Genomic DNA, 9,179 nt, shown 5'->3' with positions numbered 1-9,179 from the left:
CGGAGCGCGCGCACGGAGAGGCCGCGATCGGGGGAGTCGAGGATGGCTATGGCGTCGCTGTACCGTTTCGATGTCCGTACGCTCGTCCTCGCAGGAGATTTCTCCGGCGACGGCCTCGAGTCGTCCGAGCTCTTCCGATCGTTCTCGGAGATGGCGCGGAGGGTTTGGCTCCTCCACTGCCTTGCTTTCACGATCGAACCTGAGGTCTCAGAAGTCGACGACGAAGCAAAGCCCTAAACCTAACCCTAACCTCGGGTTCGCTGGAGGTGGAGAAGAAAAAACAATTTGCGAATCGGTTAATTTAATTAACCTACTGGAGTGAGTTACGTTAATTAATTAACTGATTCGTGAATAAGTTAATTAATTAACCTAACTCACTCCAGTAGGTTAATTAAATTAACCTATTCGCGAATTTACCAAGGGCTTTATGGTCTGAACCGAAAATATGGGTTATTTGCTTAATAAAATGAAACTTGGGCTATTCCCCCAATAAGAATGACAAACTTGGCTAGTTACAACAAATTTCACTAAATTAAATTAAAATTATAAAATATGTATATGTATATTTGTATATACTTTTAATATATTCTACAACATTATTTTCGTTCGGTTTTCCGTCGGCACGTTGGTTTTCCATCGAAAACGACATTTGAAAACGGCATTGCACTTGTCCTATTCCACAATGTTTCTGTTCGGTTTTCCATCGACGCGACGATTTTCCGTAAATCAGGAGGCTCGAAACGACAACGAAAACGACATTTAGAACCTTGGTTCAAATAACTTCTTATTATGGTCTCTAAGTGCATACTACCTTCTGCATGTACCATACAACACAAGTTGGTCCTGAAAATTCAGTTTTATTAGATCAACGAGCTTTTTAATATCACAAAATGAAGCAGTATTAATTATAGGAAGATAACCAGTAATTTCATTCGAACTTACCTTGAGGGGTGTCGAGTTCTTGAGCTTGGGGGGTAATTGAGGAACAGCTAGCGTGAATGCGATACCGAGAATTCTCGATATTGGTGGACAGCGGGAAGACTGTGAACAACACCGAGCAAGATACCTACAACAATGATTACTAATAAAATATTCAAAGCAATCATGTATAATTTAAGGATACATCAACAAGTTTTTTAAACAACAAAAAAAACAGAGATTAAAATCAAAACAAACTTAGAAAGAGAGATTCAACAAGACCCGTAGTTATTCTTGCAAAGCACAAGTTCGAACAAGGGAAAAAAAAAACATAGACCCTCTCATATTCATCACCAAAATCAGTGTGATAAAGAAACAATTGTATAATAAAATACAAAGCGGCTATTACAAGCCTAATTAAATACATATGCCAATCAATTTACAATATTATTTATAACATTAAGAGAAATCAGAAAGAAAGAAAGAAAAATAGAAATACTCCATCAAAAAAAAAAAAAAAAAAAAAAAAAAAAAAAAAAAAAAACTCAGCCTACTCACAGAGATTTGATTTCTTTGCTCTATCTTAGATTAAAAAATAGAGATATTAAAAAAACTGAGTATTAAAAACCTTCTTTGAGGGGTGTCGATTCTGATAATAAATTCTTGAAAAACAGGGGCAGAATTGAATTTGAAACAAATAGGAATCAGAAACAATGCTTACCTTTAATGAGAGTGATGGTTGTTTTGGCTGTTTTCAGCTCTTAATATGGTTACTTGATATATAAGTAATCATATATGAGTTTTTTCTTTTCTCTAGTTTGTTGTCGTTTCTTTATAACGACAGCTTTTTATTGTTTTCTATCATTTATCAAAACAGTGTCGTTTTGATAAATAGCAGTTAGTTTAGTCTGTTATTACTGTCTAGATTAATAAGTGTTGTAATTCCTTTTTGTTTAATCGAAGCATTTTTTCCTTTCGTCTCTTTTCTCTCTCGCTGTTCTTGATTCAAAAAGCTCGAATGCAATATGGTATCAGAGCGATTCCGCGATTAGGGTTTCGTTCGAGTTCATCATCGTCTCCGTTTTTTGCACCTCCTTTCATATCCGATTTTGTGCGTGATAATCTCATTGCTTGATGGCGGATCCAGAATCGATGGAGGAATCAAGATCGACGGCGATCTCTGGAGGAACGAGAAGGAGATCAGAGATCGAAGATCCTATTGGAGCGTACTACATCCATCACTCAGATTCACCGGGAATCATCCTGGTTTCTCAGCTCTTGAATGGGGATAACTACGTCTCTTGGTCGCGATCGATGAAAATAGTGTTGTCGGTCAAGAACAAGCTTGGATTCATAGACGGATCGATCTCTAAACCTGAGGCGTCTGATGTTGTTCTTCTCAATGCCTGGAATCGGAACAATAATATTGTTCTCTCTTGGATCTTGAACTCCGTCTCTAAGGAAATCTCTTCTAGCATCCTGTTTGGCGATTCTGCGTATGAAGTGTGGAAGGATCTTGAAGAACGGTACCAACAATCCAACGCGCCGAGGATCTTTCAACTGAAGAGAGAATTGATGAAGATGATCCAAGATGAGAAGAGCGTCGGCGTATATTTCACAAAACTCAAAGGTGTTTGGGAAGAGTTGTGCAACTTCAGGCCAAACTGCTCGTGTGGACAGTGTACCTGTGGAGGAGTTAAAGATCTGAATTCATTCTTGCAGAATGAGTATGTAATGCAGTTTCTGATGGGACTTAATGAGAGTTTCACTCACACTCATGGTCAAGTTCTGCTCATGGATCCCATACCACCGATTAACAAAGCCTTTGCCATGGTCTCTCAAGAAGAAAAGCAAAGATCGGTCGGGATTGATGTTCTTGGAGGATCAGATCAGACAAACTCCATGATCATGGCTGTGAAAGAGGAGCAGAAACGCCCAGCCAAGAAAGATCGTCCGTTATGCACACACTGCAAGATGTTAGGCCACACTGTGGACAAGTGCTTCAAGCTACATGGATATCCACCTGGTTACAAACCAAAAGTGAAAGGTCAAGCTAACGCATCTGAGGGAGGGAATTATGATCAGACTGGAGGATCTCAGCTTTCATTCTCCTCTACTCTCACTGATCAGCAAATCCACCAGATGATTCAGCACCTATCCAATCAGCTCTCTTCCACCAATACCCATGGGGTCTCAAGTGAAGCAAATGTTGCCTCATTCACTACAGGTCTTTCCAACTCTGTGTTTTATGCTAACAATAATCTATATACTAGATTTTCTTGGATTGCTGATTCAGGAGCATCTAAACATATATGTGCACATGCTGATATGTTTGTGAGACTTAAGCCTTTGGTGAATTCAAGTGTAACCTTGCCTAATCACACTACTATTCCTGTTTATCATTATGGTGATGTTGTTTTGTCTAAAAATATCACTCTAAAGGATGTGCTATTTGTACCTGGATTCAAATTCAATTTTATTTCAGTTAGTGCAATCACAGATGACTCTAGGGTGATATTGGTATTCTCACATAGTGGATTTGATATTCAGGACCACGGGACATTGAAGACGATTGGGAAGGGTAAGCGACGTGGTGATCTTTACATGCTATCAGACTCAGCCATCAATGCTACTGTCAATAAAGTAGATGCTGAGATATGGCATGCTCGATTAGGACATCTCTCATTCAAGAAGCTTGAGACTCTGAAAAACAAATTGGCTTATCATCATTGTTCAGATAAGAAGCCTTGTTTCATTTGTCCCTTAGCTAAACAAAAACGTTTACCTTTTTCCTTCTAAGAATAATATGTCTGAGAATGCCTTTGATTTGTTACACTGTGATATCTGGGGACCATATTCTGTGGCCTCAAGGACAGGTCATAGGTATTTCCTGACTTTGGTTGATGATTGTACCCGTTATTGTTGGACTTTTTTGATGAAACACAAATCTGAAGTTCATAGTCTCATTCCTACCTTTGTTTCTCTTGTTGCTAACCAGTTTGGGACAACCATCAAACAGTTTAGGTCTGACAATGCAAAAGAGCTTGTTTTTGCAGATTTTTTCTCTAAGAAAGGCATCATACATCAGTATTCCTGTGTGGAGACACCGGAACAAAATTCTGTGGTTGAACGTAAACACCAACATTTGTTGAATGTTGCTCGTGCTTTGTTATTTCAATCTCATGTTCCTATTCATTTTTGGTCTGATTGTCTTCTCACAGCAACCTATATCATTAGTAGAACACCAAGCCCTGTTTTGCACAACAAATCCCCTTTTGAAATCCTACATCATAGAGATGTGGATTATGACTTTATTTGTGTTTTTGGCTCCTTAGCCTTTGCTTCTACTCTTCGAGCTCACAGGTCTAAATTTTAGCCACGTGCGAGACAATGTATCTTCATCGGTTACCCCCATGGTGTGAAGGGTTACAAACTATATGACATACGTTCTCATGAGATTTTCATCTCTAGAAATGTTCTTTTTCATGAAAACTATTTTCCTTTTCGTACAATGTCTTCTTCTGAGAGTCCTGCAGATTTTCTTGATGAATTTGTTCTTCCAAGACCTCCTCACTTTATGGAGATTGAGGGTTCAGAACATCTCCAGTCTATGTCCAATCCAGAACATGATCATCATGATGTGCCTCAAGATGATTTCCCTATCCATCCACCTGGAAGTGCAGCAGTCTCTGATCCTAGAGACACCTCATGCACACATCAACCAAGTGTTGATAATGAATCAGTGACAGTCCCTGTTGATCCTACTCTCAAACGTTCAAAAAGATCAACTATTGTTCCTTCTTATCTACAGGATTACCATTGCAACTTGTTGAATTCCAAACCAGGTCACTGTTATTCTTCCAAACACACAATAGATTCTGTGATCTCTTATGACAAACTGTCTGCTTCCTTTAGATCTTTTGTCCTGTCTATTTCAGCTCACTATACGCCTAGCTATTACCACCAAGCTGTCAAGCATGAGGAGTGGAGACAAGCTATGCGTGAGGAACTGGATGCCATGGAAGCAAACAAGACCTGGTCCATCGTACCTCTACCTGAGAATGTGAAGGCCATCGGCTGTCGATGGATATACACCAACAAGCTCAATGCAGATGGGACTCTTGCACGCCACAAGGCACGCCTAGTTACCAAGGGCTACAATCAGAAGAAATACGTTGACTTCATTGATACTTTATCACCAGTAGCCAAATTTGTCACTGTGAAACTACTCCTAGCACTTTGTGCTTCCCAGAAATGGACCATGGCTCAGTTAGACATTCAGAATGCATTTCTGAATGGGGAGTTACTAGAAGAGGTCTTCATGGAGGTTCCATTGGGAGTCAAGATTGAGGGGGTGCAGACTCAGGGAATGACCAAGCTGTCGTGCAAGCTACACAAGTCAATTTATGGCTTGAAGCAAGCTTCTCGGCAATGGAATCTGAAATTCACAGAATCGCTTCTTCAAGAAGGTTTTCAGCAGTCAAAATCTGATTACAGCCTCTTCACTAAAGGCCATGGTTCAGGGTTTGTTGCTCTCCTTCTCTACGTTGATGACATTATTGTTGCTAGTCCCAGTGCAACAATAAAAGATGCTGTCAAACTTTTGTTGAAGTCTAAGTTCAAACTCAGAGACTTAGGTTCACTCCAGTACTTCTTAGGACTTGAAATTGCTCGGTCCAAGAAGGGCATTGCAGTCAGTCAACGACAGTATGCACTTCAGATCCTTGAGGACTCAGGATTTCTAGATTCCAAACCTGTTCATACGCCTATGAAGCCTCGCCAAACATTGACTCTCTTTGATGGGGTAGCTTTGGAGGATGTGACTCACTATCGCAGGTTGATTGGTCGGTTGTTGTATCTTACCATTACACGACCTGACATCACGTTTGCAGTTCATACATTGAGTCAATTTCTTCAACATCCTACTGATGTTCATCTTCAAGCTGTTCATCATTTGCTGCGCTACATCAAAGGTCACCCTGGCTTGGGATTGTTCTACTCCTCCTCAGACAACACTGCCTTGCGTGCTTTTTCAGATGCAGACTAGGCGACTTGTCTTGATACTCGGCGATCCGTTACAGGGTACTGTGTGTTTCTTGGTGACTCCTTAATCGCTTGGCGGTCCAAGAAGCAGTCAACCATATCCAAATCCTCGGCTGAAGCTGAATACAGGGCAATGGCGTCTACAAGTTCCGAGCTTGTTTGGGTCCAACAGTTGCTACGAGACTTTGGTGTTCAAAGTTCAGGGGTGTCTGCTCTTTATTGCGACAATCAAGCTGCGAATCACATTGCGTCGAATCCTACGTTTCATGAGCGCACGAAACACTTGGAGATTGATCTTCATTTCGTCCGAGATCACGTCAGAAGTAGTGCCTTGAAGCTGTTGCCAATTCGCACTCAAGACCAGTTGGCAGACTTGCTGACTAAGCCGTTACCAGCGCTAGTTTTGCGCATCCTCTTGTCCAAGATGAATCTTATTAACATTTATGATCCATCTTGAGGGGGTGTAATGAGAGTGATGGTTGTTTTGGCTGTTTTCAGCTCTTAATATGGTTACTTGATATATAAGTAATCATATATGAGTTTTTTCTTTTCTCTGGTTTGTTGTCGTTTCTTTATAACGACAGCTTTTTATTGTTTTCTGTCATTTATCAAAACAGTGTCGTTTTGATAAATAGCAGTTAGTTTAGTCTGTTATTACTATTTACTATAAATAAGTGTTGTAATTCCTTTTTGTTTAATCGAAGCATTTTTTCCTTTCGTCTCTTTTCTCTCTCGCTGTTCTTGATTCAAAAAGCTCGAATGCAATAACCTTTTCCAGCACCCGGTCGTGGTCGATTCAGGCCGGAGAGGATCGTCGCCGTGGAAGTAGCAGGGGAACGGAGACAAATCACACAAAATCAGCGGCGGAACTGGAAGACCAGAGAGAAAGAGAGTCACCTGAGCAAATACGCGAAAGAGACGAAATTAAGATAGGGGAAAAGAGATCACCTGAGCAAAAACGACATTTCTAACTTTGCATAATATTAAGCAAGTATATTTAATAAAATAAAAACCGTGGCCAAGTAAAAACAAGTACGGATCGTTGACAAATTTTCACACATATTATTGCCGCACAATATTTTTGGCAGCGTGTACAAAGTGTACTATAAATTATACAAAATATAATAGGACATATTTAGTTTTGGACGATATATGTGTTTTTCATGCAAATAGTCACTTGTTGTCAGTCACCATAACGAGACAAGGTTGAGGAAATAGGAGGGGTTCTATTTTTTTTTTCATTTTTTTTTTCGTTTGAAGATGAACAATCAATTGTTATTCTACCTTGAATTTGTTACTTATGTTATTTCCTAATTTCTTTTTATGATGTTTTACATATTAGATGTATATCCTGATATATGATAACATGCATTATGAGAAACACGAATAACCATATCCCTTAAGACTCGTGACAAAAATTTTAGGTAAGGTTTCACATCATTTTGACTTCCTTTTTTTTTTCATTTCAAAGTGTATTTTGTTCAGGGTGTCAATGCCTCATAAATTCATAATGGTAGATGACCTCAGATGGCTATAATTAAATCCTCGTGAAACGTAGGAAACATTTCATTTTAAAATCTGAAGATTATTTGATGTAATTTTAACTTATATGATTATTATAATTTTTTTGAGAAAATAACCGCGTAAATACTTAATATTTTCGGAAACATACACTAAAATACTTATTTTTATTTTTTTCGCGACAAAAATACCTAATATTAAGCTTCAGTTGCACCGTCAAACCAAGTCAATTAAATATGACGAAAATCCATATGGCATCCTCAGATTAAACAAGATTTAACATTTTTCATAAAAATAATTAAAAATAATAATATCGTTTTAATAATAAAAAATTTAACTATAAATGACTTTTATATTATAATTAGGTATTAATAATATTATTAAAATGATTTTGTATGTATTTATTTAAATTAATCAAGCATGAATAATATTCTTTATTATATAAAAATGCTTTATTAATTTTTTTAATATTAGAAACGTTTCCAATGATATCATTGTTGCTTGATTATAGTATTAAAGTTATTTTTAATTAATTGTTTTACGAATGATATAATCAATATTTAATTACTTTTATGAAAAAATACTAAATTGTGTTTAATCTAAGGATGCCACGTGGATTTCAGTCAAATTTAACTGACTTTATTTAATGGTATTTTTGCAGCGAAAAAAAAAGAATATATATTTAAGTATATGTTTTCGAAAATGTAAGATATTTATGCCACCATCTTCTCTATTTTTTTATTTTTTTTTGCTGGAGATTAAACCCCAATCTCTACCTTATGGAGTATTTATATCAGTAGACCAAATTAAGTACACATATGTTTATTCTAATTGATAATGCACTTTAAAATTTTATGATTGATAATTTTAACATAAATAAGAAAAAAATCTCATATGGAAGATATATGTGAATTTTGTAGAGCAAAGATGGATTTAACTTAAACAAGGGTTTGGGTCTTAAAAGGTGATCCAATTTTGTTCGGGGGCTATGATGTACACAAGCTCATCTCATGCACACACGCTTGTCGTCATTTGACTGGATGGGATATTACGTTCTTCATTCGAATATGATTTTAAACGTTATTCAAATATTATAAAATAATCACAAACATTTCTAACTTGTATGGCCAATAATTATGATTTTCGATGTTGGACTTCGTCCTCCATTAATACTTATTTGTTTGGGCCCAAATTATGATTAATATGATCTAGGCCTAGAGAGTTATCTCGAAGCCCGGAGTATCATTCCATGAAAGACGCCGAGATGGACATCGGATCATGACCAGCTCGGTATCTCAAAGTGAAGCACCGTCAAGCTCGCCTTGGCGAAGGTCAGCTCGACTCGTATCTCGCGAGCAAACGTTGGCGAAGGCCAGCTCGCTCAAATAAATCTCTCAACCGTCTCCCCAAAGACATGGACAATGCAGACCAATGACATCACGAACTCCTCAACTATCCCCTTGAGACTGGGTCAAAGGTTATACCTAGCCCTTAATTGAGCAACGAGATCTGATTCTGATGCACGAAGTGACCCTGAAGAACCGGAGCTCGCCCAGCCTCGGATAGAGCTATAAATACAAGACTCATGACCATATTTATGCATGTTACAATCTTCTATCAACCATTAGAATAATTATCCGTTCCCGAGCTCGCCAATATTGCTTTCACTCGTTAATCTCATTGTTCATCATTATTTC

The 9,179-nt window shown here is 38.0% G+C and overlaps 1 long non-coding RNA gene across 1 annotated transcript; it reads right to left on the bottom strand.

The window, feature by feature from the left end:
- Window positions 1–607: 607 nt before the first annotated feature.
- LOC149404474 (uncharacterized) lies at window positions 608–6,924 on the bottom strand. The gene is made up of 3 exons (XR_016295577.1): window positions 6,731–6,924; window positions 943–1,066; window positions 608–843 (listed from the first exon to the last, which is right to left on the bottom strand). It is a non-coding gene; the product is annotated as an uncharacterized LOC149404474 (long non-coding RNA).
- Between the last annotated feature and the right edge of the window lie 2,255 nt (window positions 6,925–9,179).

The sequence above is a fragment of the Urtica dioica genome, chromosome 2, assembly GCF_054948205.1.
Source record: "Urtica dioica subsp. dioica isolate 48M chromosome 2, U.dioica_male_clone48M_v1_H2, whole genome shotgun sequence".
Classification (NCBI taxonomy): domain Eukaryota; kingdom Viridiplantae; phylum Streptophyta; class Magnoliopsida; order Rosales; family Urticaceae; genus Urtica; species Urtica dioica.
The sequence above is the reverse complement of the archived record's forward strand: the minus strand, read 5'-3'. Positions and strand labels throughout refer to the sequence as shown.